The sequence below is a fragment of the Lygodium microphyllum genome, chromosome 20 (genome assembly GCF_053477565.2).
Source record: "Lygodium microphyllum isolate KBCC chromosome 20, Lygodium_microphyllum_v1.1.10, whole genome shotgun sequence".
NCBI lineage: Eukaryota > Viridiplantae > Streptophyta > Polypodiopsida > Schizaeales > Lygodiaceae > Lygodium > Lygodium microphyllum.
In genome coordinates, this window is record NC_141154.1 from 129,102,180 (window position 1) to 129,118,501 (window position 16,322).

Consider the following 16,322-nt stretch of genomic DNA (forward strand, 5'->3'; position numbering starts at 1 on the left):
TACGAACCTTATCTTGTATGGTCCGATTCATAGGCTTTGCAACTCCATTTTGTGGCAGATTGTGAGGGGCAATGAGCTCCCTCTTTATCCCTTTGCTGTCACAAAATGCCTGAAAGGTCTTGGACACATATTCCCCACCATTGTCAGAGCGAAGACACTTAAGTGTCTTATCTGTCTGATTTTCAGCCAATGCCAAGGAATTTTTAAACTTATCAAGTACTTCATCCTTGCTTCAAATAGGGTAAACCCATACTTTCCATGTAGCATCATCGACAAAGGTGACAAAGTATTTCTTTTCCCTAAAGATAATCCTGGCATTTGACATACATCCGAATGTACTAACTCTAGAGGAGAAGATTTCAAAGAAAGAGACTTTTTATGTGACGTCTGTGCATGTTTGCCATAAATGCAATGATCACAATGCTCAAAATCAGCATAACGAAGACAAGGCAAGTGACCCAAACGAGAAAACACTTTCATTCCTATTTGACTCATGTGTCCCAACCGGCCATGCCACAAAGAAACGCTTGGTTGCTCGGTCACGACAACAACATGGTTCACGCACACTAGATACATGAAGTGGATACAAAGTATCACTCTTGCAACCTCTGGCAATAACCCTAGATTCCTTACAGATCTTCTGTTTTCCATCACCAAAGGTGGTATGAAAACCATCATCATCTAGCTACCCTATGCTAATCAAGCTCTTCTTGAGCTAAGGTACATACCGTACATGCTGAAGTATAAAGATAGAGCCATGCTGAAATTGTAACTGCACACTGCCAATACCTGCAATCTCACATGCATAGTTGTTCCCAAGATGGAAAACACTATGTTGACCCCTTGTATAGGCGGAAAACCACTCATGATGAGGGGTGACATGAAAGGAAGCACCTGAATCAAGAATCCAAGTATGCATATCATCATTTGTATCTGTAAGTAAAGCATGTGCATGAAAGTGTGAAGAGACAAAGAGTACATCACTCCCACTGTCACTGTCATGAGTGACTACATTCACCTCTTCAATTTTTACACTGCTCTTCTTAGACTGACTGTCTTTCTTCTCTTCCTTGCTATCATCTGTGTTCTTGTCTTTTTCTTTCTCTTTCTTCCATTTGTAGCAGTCACGTTTAAAGTGACCCTTCTTGCCACAATGATGGCGTTCAACATCTTTGCCACATGATTTACTGCGTCCCTTGCCATCATTATTGCCCTTTTGCTGTGATTTGCCCCTAGTATGCAAAGCACTGGAAGACTTACTGGATGCATTGTTCTGCCGATTCATCTCTTCCATAAGTAGAGCACTCTCTACATTAGCATACAAAAGGATCACATTAGAATTGCTCATAGTAGTCCTGAATGTATCCCAACTCTCTGGTAGAGTGCAAAGCAAGTAAGTAGCCTTAAATTCCTCATCAATCATGAACTTCAAGGCAACCAGCTGGCTGAAAATGGAGTTAAACTCACTCAAGTGAGTAAACATTGTTGTACCTTCTTTCATACGCAAATCCATAAGCTTTTTCAGCCAATACACTTTGCTTGTAGTACTCTTCTTTGCATATAGTTCTTGCAGTCTAGTCCATATAGCATATGCAGAATCCAAATCTTTAATGTTGAAGAGCAAGGCATAAAAAATCGATAGCTCTATGGTTGAGCATGCAAGATCATTCAACTCATCCCAATCGTCCTAATCCATGTCTGTAGGCTTTGTCCCTTTGGTTTTGATCAGCTTTGCCTGCTTCTTTTGTAACAGGATATGGTAGCACTGTTTTTGCCACACTGCAAAATTATGTGCGCCTTTAAGCTTCTTTATGTGCATGAAATTATTGCTGTCATTGCTGCCAGCCATGATTTTCAGCCCAAATGTGACAAAAAAACCAGCAAATGCAGGCTCAAACTGTCACCCAAGTGACCAAGGTACAAACAAGTACCAATCAGCAATAAATGACGACGCAGAAGTACAGATTTCAGATCTGTAATTAAATTTTCAGAAGCACCAAACCATGTGCTACAGCATTATCCAACTGATTACAGGTGTTCCAAGGGCATGTGTATCACATTACATGAGAAATCCCAAAATTTGAGCTGCAATTTCTGTTATCCTTGTACCCACGGGCATAAAATTTTATACGAAGGGTCAAAAGCCCCAAAATTTTGTGCTCAAAGCGTCAAAGACACATCTGCATTTCCTCTGTCATGCATAGGATAGTCCAATTTTGCCAAAATAAAGCAATTTCACCAAAACCCCCAAATTTTACGAAGTGTTGATGTCCAAATTGCGCGGAATTCAACGTGCATGTACATAAAATATCGAAATGCTGCACAAATTTTGCCCAAATTGCAAAAGCCCCAAATTGCACGGGGTCCAATGTGCTTCAATGTCGAGAAATTGGGTTCATTTCAGCCCAATTTGTGCATGTACATTCAAAGCCCCAAATGTTGGGGACAAAATGTCATAAATTCCTGCAATTTCTGAGACAGATATCACTGTTACATCTTGCTCACACCAAATCTGGACAAATCCCCAAATTTTCCAAGTCATGTGTGCATTAATTTCAGTGAAATTGAAAGAATTTCACTAAAATGTGAAAAAACCCCAAAATTCCTAGTTAAATGTTCACCGACTTTGCAATTTCTGAGTCGGATTGTTCAATTCTGTGTTGAGATCCCCAAATTTGGGAAAAGCCCCAAATTTCTGGGCCAATTTTGCACAGGTATGAGACTTTGTGCTTGCGCGCGCGAAACCCCGTCAAGAAAGGGGTAGAATTTGAATTTCTCTTTGAAAAAAAAAGGAAAAAATTGGAACGTGATGGGGTCCGTTGGCCTACGTCAACGTCAGGCATCACGTTGCCTACCCAGATGCTGTCCTGTTGGTTGTGCGCCCGCCTGCTAGTCCACGACCCAGTCCCGTTGGTTGGGATCATCAGCGCCCGTGCGCTGGTCCACGCCTAATCCAAACTCGTCAGCTGCTCCCGTTGTCGATTGGTTTCTAGCTTGTTGCCTATCGCCTGTCGACTATGCTTGCAGCCCATCACGCCTGCTACTGCCCGTTCGCTTGCTCCTCAACAGTCCACAAGACTGTTACATGAGATTCTGCGTGTCACTTGCACCTCTCAACAGCTTGAGTGAACCATTGGCTCTGATATCAGTTTGTAGGGGCCAATAGAGCACGCCGATCGAGGTAGACTGTCCTATGCGCAGTGAAAGACAGAGAGAGAGCGAGAGCAAGTAGAGTAGTGAGTGAGCACTTTTTTTTTTGGTACAATGACGAGAGAGTACCTTTAGGTTTTTAGATATATATATATATATATATATATATATATATATATATATATATATAAGTACAAGTGCTAAGGATGCGTTCACACCCGAGCACATTTAAAGAAACGAGGCCTAGGCCTTTATTCCCAACAGACTGTAGGAGATGAAGGTACGATTGTAATAAATGCAGTTTGATTGCCCCATAGAAAAAATGGAAAAATGGTGACAATCTCTCATAGGCAGTCATGGATGAGAAAGACAATGGTAGGAGGTGTCAACTGATTGACAGACCATGGACATGCTCAATAAATGTGCTTAAAACAAGAGAAATGCACTCTAGAATGCTAAAGCTCCCATGTCTCCATTAGACTTTGACAAGAGCTCACACATAAGAGATGACAGATTGACATGACTAAAATAGGCAAGTTAACAATTGTTGCTAAAAAGCCAACAATTCATTTGCTAGTCTCTCCACCCTTGCACTTACCCCTTTCTAGCTGGGGGCATGTGAGTGTGTAAAGCAGCTCATGCCCGTCACGTCGCCAACTGCCCCGCTGTGTCAGATCGCCCGTCCTAGATTGATCGCGCTCATTCGTTAGTGCCGATTGTGAGCGCCCCCCCCTCCCACGCCGACTCCCCCCCACCCGACGACTCGCAACAGGCGCCCCATCATCTCTCGCAACTGCCGCCCTGTGTTTCCAGCCGCCCCACCTGCTCGTCTTTCGCCCCTGCCCTGACAGTCCGCCCCTCCTGCCATATCCTGCCATTTCGCCCCTGCTCCTCATGTTTCCAGCCGTCGCCTACCCGTCTTTCGCCCCCGCCTGCCCATCTTTCCCCCCGCCCTGTTGCCCTCCATATATCCACCCTCCACCCTGCTGTCCCCCCCACCCTCGGCACGCTGCCTCTGTCCGCGGTATTCAATATCCCCTGCCAAAAAAATAGCAAAATCCCCCCTCCCCCCCCCCCCCCCCCCCCGTGATTGGTAGTCTCTCAGAAGGGACGCGCAATGGAAACCTTTGGTCAAACGCCAGCGCACTCAACGAGTGCCCTTCAATCAAACACCTTGCGTGTCGTCCTCTCTGAGAAGTAGCTCTTAGCCGTCCAAGCTAAGGAGCCGGAGCTAAAGGAAATAGCAATTTATGGTCAGGTAGTAGGACACTCCCCAGCCAGGGCCCAACTTCGAGATTGGCTTCAGTCCACGTGCTGCGCATCAGCACATCGCAGATCGTGGAGGCGGTCCTAATGGGCCAAGAGATCTTCATGGTCAGGCTCAGCTCGCAGACGCAGCTCGCGAGTTGCTTGCCAGTTCACCATATGCGTCCACGAAGGGGGTCATATACATGGTCCCTTGGTACAGTGGCTTTACAGTGGAGGCATTTGTACTCCACAACAGGTTTCTTCGGCACCCGGTCACCCTTCTTTTCCCTGGCTTAGCGATAGAGTATCGCCAACTGGTGGAAGACTTTGGACGGCTCTTCGGCACTATCCTTCCCGCGTCCTTCGCAGATGCAATGACAGCTGCAAGAGTCCCCAAGGTACGGGTGGCAGTGAAAGAGGTCAAGAATATCCCGTAGTTCCTAGAGATTGAGGCAGGCGGATACTCCTTCAGGCAACAAGTCATTGTGACGGGGCAGCCAAGGCAGTGCTTGCACTGCCATGACTTTGGGCATCAAGCAGCAAGTTGAATGTGTTTCGGAGCCAAGGTGGCTCTGCTGAGGACAAGCCTGCAAGTGGATGCTGACGGCTTTACACGGCCAGAGACGACAGAGAGGGAGATGGCAGGAGGGGTGCAGCCAGCGTCTCAGACCCAGCCTCGGCAGCAGGGAGCAGGTGGGTGTGTGATGCTCCCTCGGTAGAGCACTCCACAGCCCCCCCTGCCCGCCCCACCCGGTAGGACCCTAGCCCCCCACATCCACCACCTGCGCCACAGACTACCTCTCCTGAGTCCCCACAGCCCCCACATCCACCTCCCTCCACATCCCATGCCCCCCCCCCCAACCACTCCCCGTACCTAGCACCCTTTCCGATCCGCACCTGGCTCAGGCAATCCCCCTCAGACCCACTCCCCCTCCTCCCACAGGAGGTGATGAGCCACACACGCATGCATCCTCTTCGCATCAGCTACCCCTCCCCCCCCCCCCCATTCAGCCACCAACTCATCCACCCCTATCGCCCGTCAAACTTTGCCGAGACAGGCACACCTGTTGCCACAGGAGTTTTTTCGCCCATTCAGCCACCATCTCATCCACCCCTGTCGCCCGTCAAACTTTCTCGAGACAGGCACACCTATTGCCACAGGAGTTTTTTTGCAGTGGCCCATGGTCCTACTTGAGAGTTGCAGACCGTGGAGAGTTCGCACTACCTCTAGAGGTGGGGATCTTTGTGGTTCGTAAGTCAAGGAGGGGCAAGGTCCATCTACTAGCACCACCGGATGGACCAAACTACACTTTTTTTCTCCAATCCTCTCACTCAGGGGAGTGGACGACGACATAGATAGAGGAAGAGTTGAAGAGTCAGGTGGCGGACCACACCTCCCAGTGGATGGGAGAAGGACTAACATTGTTTGCACAGTAGTGGCCTAGTTGCATGATGAACATTAATAGGTGGGCTGGTGCCGAGGTTCCTCACTTGAGCATTATCTTTCGAGCCCCTCCACAATGGAGAGCTCCGAGGGATGTGATCAAGTGGCCCTTGACACAGGCGGCCTGTTTCTACCAGTGCACAGAGTCTCGACTCTCAGCATGGCTGATAGATGCGTTGATAGTACCACTTGGAACTTCTATCACCCCTATGGTCTGACCGAGGGCCACCATGGGGGGATGGAGCTCGTCATCCAGACCGGCGGCAAAGCGTACCTGCATGCCTCATAGCTCCTCCTCGTCATCAGCAACCTCCACACCGAACAGATGCCTGTTCGGTCACAGGTTTCCCCATGAGCTTACACCTTGCATCGTGGAATGTGAATAGCCTCCACTATAGTGGGGCATATGGTTCCAGGAAATTGATTGTTCGGTAGGAGTTGCAGCCTACCCTTGCTGGACGGATCGACATCTTACTTCTACAGGAGCACAAGCTCACCCTCACTCAGGCCCAATGGGTAGGGAAGGTACTTCCAGGCAGCTCGCACACTTACTGGGAGCAAGCCATAGGTGCCCACGGTAGGAGTGGATGTGTATGCACCTGTATTGGTCCGAGTCTTACCTGCTTGTGTTCGAGACCATGGGACCATAGTGGTAGGGAGGGTGCTATGGATCAGATTGGATATTGGGGACTCGTGCCTTGGAGTCCTTAATATCTATGCCCCTACGGAGGTTAGAGCACGTAGCAGGTTCTGGGTGGAGATCGTGGAAGAACTCCCAGAGGTGGACTCCTGGATTGTTGGAGGAGACTTCAGCAACTTGGAGGCTTTGGAGGACCAGCAGGGCAGAGGGACAAACTACCAGGGCATGGCCGGGGAGGAGCAGGAGGCATGGGAGGTGTTTGTACTGGTAGTAGGAGCATGTGATACCTGGAGAGACCCTGCCTTCCACAGGAGGGAGAGGTCGCTGGACTTCTCTTGGGGATACAGGCGGCTAGGTGGAGTCTTGTTGGAGCGGTTGGACATGTTTTATGTGGGAGAGTGGGGAGGCTCTCGGTGAGGCCAGATTGAGCAGTTGGCAGGCACCATGTTGTCTAATCATTGCCTAGTTCTCATGACACTAGATCCCCTAGCATTTGCCCTAGATACACGATCTTGTCGGATCCCTGACTCGATCTATAGGAGGGAGGAGGTGATGAGACAGAGAGTAGATTTGGACCAGAGAGTGGGGCTGGAGGGGCCAGATCGCAGAGGAGGTTGCAGAGGCCCTAGTTGAATCGAGCAGAATCTGCCAAGAGGCAGCCATACAGGCCAGGCAATAGAGCTGGGAGGAGGAGAGAGCAATCCGGCGGGACCTTGCAGCCACGTAGAGATTATTACAGGAGGCACCAGGGGATCCCACTCTCCACGCACAGGAGGTGCGTGTGCGAGCAGCCATTGTTGGCCTAGAGGACAAGCACTCTAAGTTCTCTTTTTGCACCTCAGTAGCTTTCTGGGCGCGGAAGGGAGAGACGATGTGTAGGGAGTTTTTTCAAGTGCACCAGCCTTGCACCTTAGGAGAGCAGATACAAAGCCTTCGAGATCAGTATGGGAGGACCCATTCTAGCCCAGATGAGGTGATGGAGATTGCCACCGACTACTATAGTTGCCTCTTCCAGCAGGAGAGCCTCAGCTAGAGGACAACGATGTAGACAACAGGTCTGGGATAACATCGCGTCCCTTGTCACAGAGGAGATGGGACGCTCCCTCCTAGCCCCCTTCACAGAGAAGGAACTAGAGGAGGCTTTCCACACAGGACGGGTAGAAATGCCCAGGAGAGGATGGCCTCTCCAAGGCTTTCTTCACTACCTTATGGGAAGTGGTGAAGGACCCCCTACTGATGGCCTTTCAGGAGATTTTCACTTCAGGACAGATGCTAGGAAGTCTATCTGCAGGCCTTATCAGCCTTCTCCCCAAAGGGGGAGACCGGTTGGAGCTTTCCCAGTGGAGACCAATCACCTTATTGTCAGTGGCCTATAAGGCACTAGCAAAGACGATTGGTCGGCGACTACGCCCCTTGCTTCTAGACATCATCCATGACACACAAACAGGCTTTGTCCAAGATAGGAGTATCCTGAACAATGTATTCACCTTCTTTGAGGCGACAGAGTGGGCCCAGTATAGTGGGCAAAGACTGGCCGTACTACTCTTGGATTTTGAGAAAGCCTATGACAGGGTGGACTGGGATTTTCTAGAGGGCACCATGGTGAGGTTGGGGTTTCCCCAGGCTTGGATTTTCGGGGTCTCCGGACTTTACAGATCGGCCACTAGTAGGGTTCTCATAGGAGGGAGGCGAGGGGAGGAGTTTCGGCTGGAGAGATCGATCTGACAAGGCTGCCCCTTGGCCGCGTACCTGTTCCTTCTCTTTGCAGAGGCAATGTCTCACTTCTCAGGTCACGTGAGCGGTTTACGTAGCCTCCGACTTCTAGTAAGAGAGGAGACCGAGTTGTTAGACTTAGAGTATGCAGATGATACAACGCTCTACATAGAGGACGATGAGTTGATGCTGGAGAGAGTGAGGTTGGCTCTTGAGGTATTCTGTTCTGCAACGGGAGCAAAAATCAACTGGCGAAAGTCGGTTGGTTTCCTTACAGACCCGGACTCTAGCACGGAGTGGGGCGTCCACCTGGGATTTAGATGGGTGAGCAGAGGATAGATCGTCTGATACCTAGGGTTTGAGGTGGGACTCGACATCACTCCCGCCCAGCAGTTTCTTCCAGTCCTCGATTCTATTCGGAGGAAGCTGACCTACTGGAGCACGGCTCACCTCTCACCAGCCGGCTGAGCCTTGGTAGTTAACCAGGTCCTCCTAGCGATAGCGTGGTACATCGCCTCATGTTGGTGCTTCTCCTCCTCTTGCGTAATGTAGCTTTGCCACCTAGTGCGGAATTTCCTTTGGTCCGAGTCAGATGGCTCCAAGGATTCCGGGGCCAAGGTGGCATGGGCGACCATTATACGACATCGGTTAGAGGGAGGGCTTGGGATCATAGACCCAGAGTATCAGAGTATGGCCCTCTTGGGCAAGCTAGTTGTTCGCGGCCTCACACTAGGAGGGCAGACCACAGATCACCCTTCCTACGTAGCTTGCTCCGCGTGTGGCAGGGCCTCCGTAAGGCCCTAATCCAGAGCCTCCCAGGCTGCCAAGAGGAGATAGACCGTTAGTCGGTGATTTGGAACCCCCAGGTCAGGGACCGGAAAGTGGCACAGATCGGCAAGGGCCCCTACATCCAGTGGGCTGGTTGGGAGGCTAGCTCGGCTCGTACCATCAGGACATGGCGGGAGGTGTACAGGATGGCAAATGAGGAGGTGTTGCAGCAAGTATCAGGCTGCCACGAGGAGTGGAGCTGAGGAGAAGGGAGATAGATGCAGCAATACCTCAGGAGTGGCTTGCTCTCCCGATCTGAGAGCTGATAGACCCCGGGGAGGTATGGGCCGCTAGGTTTTCACTAGCAGGCATCCCCTTACAGGTGGCAGGAAGAGTGGGTGGCGCTCCACTTGGGACCTTTTTCATAGTGCAAGAGGGGGGGCGTCTAGCTCTTGACAGAGGGCAGTAGGACGAGGGGATAGCTGTCCTTTCATGGAAGAGGATCCGGGTGGTTGGCCTTCAAGGGGAGACATGGCGGCTGGACCCTTTGGTGTTTTGGTAGGAGCTTAGGGAGTGGCGCCTCGGGATCTGGGAAGGAAGGCCACTTGATGAGCTGGAGTGGGATCTGGGAGAGTGGCTTTGGCCGGCCACTGTGGTCGCCAAGAAGCCACTGAGGTTCCTGGAGTACATCGCCAGGATTGGCAGACACGTATTGATATAGGAGGATATGGATTGGGCGCTGTACGTAGCAGGCATTGGGCAGAGCACAACATCACGGAGCCGTTCCGACAGACCTTCTGGCGCCGCCTATGGGATAGCTGGAGGCTAAGGAGGGTATCATATTTTTTATGGCTGGTGGCACATGGAGGCTTGGTGGTGGGAAGCTGGCTTGCCCAGGTGCAGAAGGAGGGAGTTTGTAAGTGCTACACACAACAGTCTATGGAAACCCCAAAGCACTGCCTTTGGTTGTGTGAGGCCGTGTGGAGAGGAGTATGCCGCACCCTTCGCCGCGTAGCACCCGGCCTTGGATGTATCTCTTGGGGTGCTTTCTGTTGGCAGTCGGTCAGCCAGGGCCGTCACCTTCTATATGAGGTCGGGATGCAGGATACAATATTCATTATCGAGGCAGGGTCGTGCGCAGTGGTGGGTTTAGAGGCTCTACCCATCCGCTAGGTACTGGAGCCCACAGCAGACCGCTCTGAGGTATGGGAAATCATAAGGAGTCTTACTGGTTGGCATATCTGGAAGGTGCGGTGTTAGGTGGCTTTCGGTGGAGAGATAATTAGTACATGCGACCTTAGCAGAGCTTTGGACCTCCGTCATCCACTCCCTTCGAGGCCGATGGGATCAGGTGCAGGGCTCGTCCAGGAGCTCTGAGGTCATTTCATGCGCACTTGGGGCGGCCAGGACATGTTCTTCGTGATGCAAGCAGGCAGCCCCAGATGGCGATACACCCCCCCTCCATGGCTTCTTACCCCTATCCCCCCCAGACTGCCTTGAGAGGCTTGTATATATGATGTATCTGTGACTTTCACCAGCTCCAGCTTGGTCTGTTGAGCATGAGCACTTCTTTGTATTCAGGTCTTTTCTGAAGTAATATTATTAGCCACACTTTATTTGCAAAAAACAAAAACAATTGTTGCTAGATAGACGTTGTGATGCGTTTTAGTAAAAAAAAAACCCCTAAGTTTGCTTTGGGTAGCTAGGTTTAGGGACCTTTGCATGTTTGATTAGTGTTTTCATGGTTTACTAACCAATAAAAACTTTGAACTTTTATAGGTTAGGAGTTTCAAACATGACTTTGATTTGAATTTCATTATGCTTATAACCTTTTCTTATCAGAAATAAGTGTTTGTATAGGTGTATAGAGGAATTTGGATGGAAAGACTAAGGTAATATAAGGATGTGGTTTGTTTTCTAGAACTCTAAACTTGTTGTACCTCACTGGGGAAAAGAGGGATACAAGCACTATAGGCACTGCACATTCCTTTGGGCATAGCACTGGGGCTTCTTATACCCCAACTTATCAACGATTTCCATGCCATTGGGATGATGCACTGAACTGTACCATTTTTTTTATACATTGGCATGGGATAGGCTTGTTGAGGCTATATTCAACAACCCTAGATGCACTTGCTTGAGAGCTTATACCATCATTGAGTAGACACCTTCTTTGCACATTTGTTTGGGATATCTCCCACTAGTTAGGATTTTTGGAAAGAGAGAGAAAGGAGGTTGGGTGAGTTGAGGGCCATGATGGTTTGCTACAGCAGCAAGAAGGTTTTCTTGTCATCTTTGACTCCATCAAGAGGGTTGTGAGAGTAGGGGTAGAGCGGATTTTCATCTTCCATTTGAGAGGAGAGGCTTTGAGTGTAAAGATCTTAAACACAATCAATGAACCGTGTGTGCATATTGCATGGTGCACTGACACATTACATTAGGTTAGGCACAACTTATTCGGATGTATACATATCTCCTTGGTGAACATAAAATCCCTTGACATGCATGGCATACTCTCAAGTGCATTCCTTTTCCTACAAAGCACGAGTGTTTGGGCATATGGTCCAACAATGGCATAAACATGTTTTCTTTGATAGAATGCACAAGGGGTGCAAGAAGATGCAGTAAAAGGGTGCTAGCAAATCAAACTATTCATTGAAGGGATTTGAGAGGGGTATTGGGTTTAGTGTAGGCCTTTCTCAACAATTCCAGAGGTAAGAAGAAAGGAGCATTGCTGGTTCGTGTGTATATGAAAATATTTATATATTATGGCCTCCAGTTTTTGATGACAATGAGAATATCTTAGACTCTCTCTCTCTCTCTCTCTCTATATATATATATATATATATATATATATATATATATATGCGCGCGCGTGTGTGTGTGTGCATTTATGTGTACTTGTATTTTTTGGAGGTCTAATATATGTCTGTAGTGTTTTATGAGTATATATCAATGTTTGATATAAAGAGCATACTATGAGTTTTTTGTGGCATGATTGCATTTATGCAAAAGTGTGTGATGAGTCCCATTAGATTAATGTATATACGATTAATTATTTATATGTTCTTGAATGTAAGTATTCACTTGATTATGCTCTTGTACAGCCTTGCATATGAACAGGGGCAAAGCGATGCCTATCGAAAGAGCCCTCATTTGGAATAGAAGGAAAAAAGAGATCATGGAAAGAGGAAAGATTACAGAAGAGGGGCAGTAAAAGGAATGCAAGAGGGGATTTCATGATATTGGAGGGGCTACTACTGGGAGAGGAGGAGACTTTGCTTCTCTTTGGACCTCTGCAAGCTTCTGAAGGGAAGCTGTCCTCATTGGACCGATCATTTGAAAAACAGGGTGGCCTGTTATGTAGATGAAAAAGAGCATTTGCAAGAAGGCATGAATAGGGGGGATGTTGGAGGGAGGCTGTGCAGGCAATATGAAGGCAGGGTGGCACTAAAATTTTTACTTGGGGGAGGAGTGGTATTTTCTTATCAGAGGGCAGTAAAGGACAAGGACCAACAGGGGCATATGATGGACAAATTGGTTTGGATATATGAGCAATCCTGGAGGAGCATGATTTTTGTGGTATAGAGGCACAATGTTTTTCACATCATCATGATTCTTTGAATTTAAATGCAGCAGCAGTAGCAAGTGACTATCCAGGAGAGGATCCTTGTTTTGATGAGAGAGATGCTCACTTTTCTTGGAGGGAGCCTGAACCCCTGGGACCAAAGAGCCGCTATGCAAGAAATAGGACATCATAAGGACCAACTGGTTTGGTGGGCTTAGAGCTACCTGGTTTAGCAAGTGGCCAGATAGTTGAAGCAGGGGACTATTTTGATTATCCAAAGGGCTGCTTGGTGGAGCTCATACATCACTAACATGGCAATCAAGTACGCAGTGGCATCCTTTGATACAAGATGGCAACAATGTGGTAGATAGGTCAAAAAAGAGTCGGAGCATCAGCTCATTCAATAGCTCTGATTTACAAGGCTGAGATTAAGAAGAGGATTACGAAAAGGACAAAGAATCTCCTATTCCATGTCAACTGCAGCAGATTAGCACAACCAGCAGGGACCAGTGGGGTGAATGCCAGATCTTCTGGAAGAGGGGGTGCTGTTGTGATGGGATGGCTGCTGCTGTTTTGGACTGGGGGACTTGGCTGTAGGTAGAGAGAGGGGATAGCGATCTCTAAGGGACTGCAGCAGAGAGGCACGATATTCTTCATAGCTTCAGGTTATTCTAGAAGTTTCAGGATGGTATTTTCATGAGAAAAGGAGGTGGCCGTTTGAAGAGGAGGCCATGAATCTATCTTTGGAAGCTCTTGGCTGGCTGTCTGTGGCTTCCTCTGTGGAGGCACAGTTAATGAGAACTTGAACAGAGAAGGCCTTGTGATTTCCTCACGATATCAATGGAAGCTTCCTGCAACGAGGGTCTTTGACATGCTGTTACTGAAGTGAATTGTCATGGGGGTTGTCATCCCTTCAGTGGAGCTGAAGATAGAAAAACGGTTGCTGGACTAAATAGAAAGCAAAAAAGATAGTGTAAAAAGAGAGAGGCTACATGGGGACTGGCACAATATGCTGAGATTTCTCAAGACAACAGCCTGGTCTCAATCGTGGAACCAGAGGTTTCTGGATGGAGATCATGGCATTGATAAGATTCTTGAAGTTGCAGAGAAGCTCTGCTCCATGAAGTTCACTCCATCAGATGTACATGGAATGAGGAATAAATACAATACTTTAAAAAAATATGGAGGATACTTCAAGGGTTGTAGTTGATAAATTTAGCTACAAGCTGCTCTAAAATTGCAGCATCTACTAAAAATGTAGGTTATGGGGTGCTGTAGTTGGGATTAAGAGCAGGAGCTAGGCGCAATTTTGCATTTTGGAGCTGAGGGTAGGGAAGAAAAGCATATCATGTTGCTGCTTATAGGTATGTGCAGTGGATGTATTTCCATTTGCTCTAGACAATGAAATCAAACTTGCATGTTGCCTACATGGACAAGCTTGTTCAGTGAAAGAGCTGAAGATTTGAAAAGGACAGCTGCAAATTATATGGAGGAGTGACGCTGCAGGTTATTTGTTGACACACTCAAGTGGAGCAGATAGCGCTTCAGTTGCAGCTGTTGTTGGCTGTATGTGCCAGCTAGTAATCAAACTTCAAGAAAAGGCAGCTTCAAGGGAGATAGATGGGGAAGGCCAATAAGCAGGAAGTTCAACACTGCACTGGAGCACATGCCACCTATGACTGCCTGCAGTTGATGTTTTAAATATGACAAGGAGGGAGCCTATGAAGTACATGGAGCAGCACATTGTGGAGTTAAGAAAATGATAGGAGATTTTCAGCTGGTGAGAGAGCTGGAGTCCCAAGAATCAAAGAGGAGTCACCCCATTGTCTACGTGAAGTATGCAGGCAACATAATTCATACAAGGTTTACATGTTATTTCACTTGGCATTTGCAGATTTATATATCATTCCTTGGAATATCAGATAGGAGAACATGAATAAATCCAGATGACACCCATGTTGAGAAGTGAGTGAAGTTAGAGGCTTGGTGGAGTTGTGGCATGTCAAATTCAGGTAAATTTACCTGTTGGCTCTTGTAAGGAGCCTAATGCTAGTGGGAGTAAGCAACAACTAAATAGTACTTAAGAGGCTGTAGTTTAAACCAGTTGATGTTGCTGTTCAAACCAGACACAATTGGTGCCTGAGCCCAAATCACATGTACTGGTCCACTATGTGCTGTTGATCCCATCAGTTATGTGCAACACTAGACTACACTGTTGGATTGAACCACCTGTGAGGAGCAATCAAGTTTGAGACACGAGCAAGGCACTGACAGTAACAAAGAGGAGGCAGCCTCTATGGTTTTAGATTCTACGGCTTAAATAGCATTATCAGTTATTTTGATCAGACAATTGTTTTGACCCAGCCCAATTGTCAACCTTAGCCAATAGCCAGGTCAACTTGCACTTATCCCTACTCTTCTATGTTTTGTAGTTTTGTAGTTTGTACCAAGTCTGTTTATGAATGACTTCTAAGGGCTCTCCTATTTGGGATGAGTAAGGGGAAGGCTTGGTAGTGGTATAGAGAATAGAGAGTGCATAAATGATCATTGCCATCAATAATTCTTCGGTAGCGGTTGGAGTTATGGCTGAATCAACTAGGAGGTCAAATGTAGCTAGTTATAAGGGGTAGCAAACAGACGTGTGAGGGCCATGAATATCTTTTTGGATGCAATATGAGTTGATTGGACCCCATAGGTGAGTTGATCAGCATTGCTATGGCTTCACTGGTGTTGAGGTAGATCAGCTTTGAGGCAAGGAAGTAGTTTTAACAGGTGCCCATCATCCTGGAAAAAGCATTTTCCATCGTCAAAGACAATTTTGATCAGATCATATTGACATAGTAGGAAAAAATCATTGACTACCTTAGAGATAGATTGTCAATGCAGATGTGTCAATTTTTCTCATTGGACAACTGGCACAACTGGCAGAGTATCTCCCTCCTTAGTCCCTACACAAACTCATTTGTCCTTTTTGCATAGAAGCAGAGTAAATGAATACCTAAGTACACGTGGTTACAGGATCCAAATGTGTGCACGATCAAGTGTCCTCGTTTTGTCCAAACCAGTGTAAAAAATGTTGCATACCATATGCCACAAGAGGGACACTCACAGGTTCATGATATTTCACACAAGTATCAGTAGTGGTGTGCTTAAACATTGTGGATTGGTCTGCTAGTGACATCATGCGGCGTGTATTCAATGCAAATATAAAGAAATACTCCAACATAAAATACAAAATACAAATGTTGGGGCCTGAATAGCATGTTAGTAGATGAATTGGGTGGCTGGCATCTATCAACCACCTAGCCAAAACCATAGGAGAAAAGCCAAGGATCACAGATCTCAGGATTAGCTTAAACCCTACACCCTATTGCAACTTGTAAATTGCTAGATATCTAGCCCAAGTACCACATAAATCAGACTCCGCTTCTTTTTATAGTATTGATAGGCTGAAATCTGCACATAACTTTTGTTATGCAAGCTGGATCAGAAAACTTTATTTTTGAAAGTCCAAGTTTAGAAGGTGCCCTAGAACTCTCCAGAAGAAACCTCACACAAATTCTGAGAGTAGGCGCACCAAATCTGCCGGCCTTGTTTAGGCTGTTGTCTAGAATTCGTGCATGCTGTTTTGTATACCAGTTCGACTTCGAAGCTTCCTAACTTGTACATACACGATCCAAATGATACCAAACTTGAAACAAGGATTCATAAGGTACCAAGGATTACTAAAACAACTATTTAACATGCTCAGATGTACACAAATCAACACCAATAACAAGTTTTATGTGTAC

The 16,322-nt window shown here is 47.3% G+C and overlaps 1 protein-coding gene across 1 annotated transcript in view; it reads left to right on the forward strand.

The window, feature by feature from the left end:
* LOC148019381 (pentatricopeptide repeat-containing protein At4g13650-like) overlaps nt 1-16,045 on the forward strand; it is a 107,105-nt gene extending 91,060 nt beyond the window's left edge. The window contains exon 3 of the mRNA XM_087661029.1: nt 12,071-16,045. The gene's annotated coding sequence lies outside the window, so the exon portion shown is untranslated. The remainder of the gene's footprint in view (nt 1-12,070) is intronic.
* The last annotated feature ends 277 nt before the right edge of the window (nt 16,046-16,322 follow it).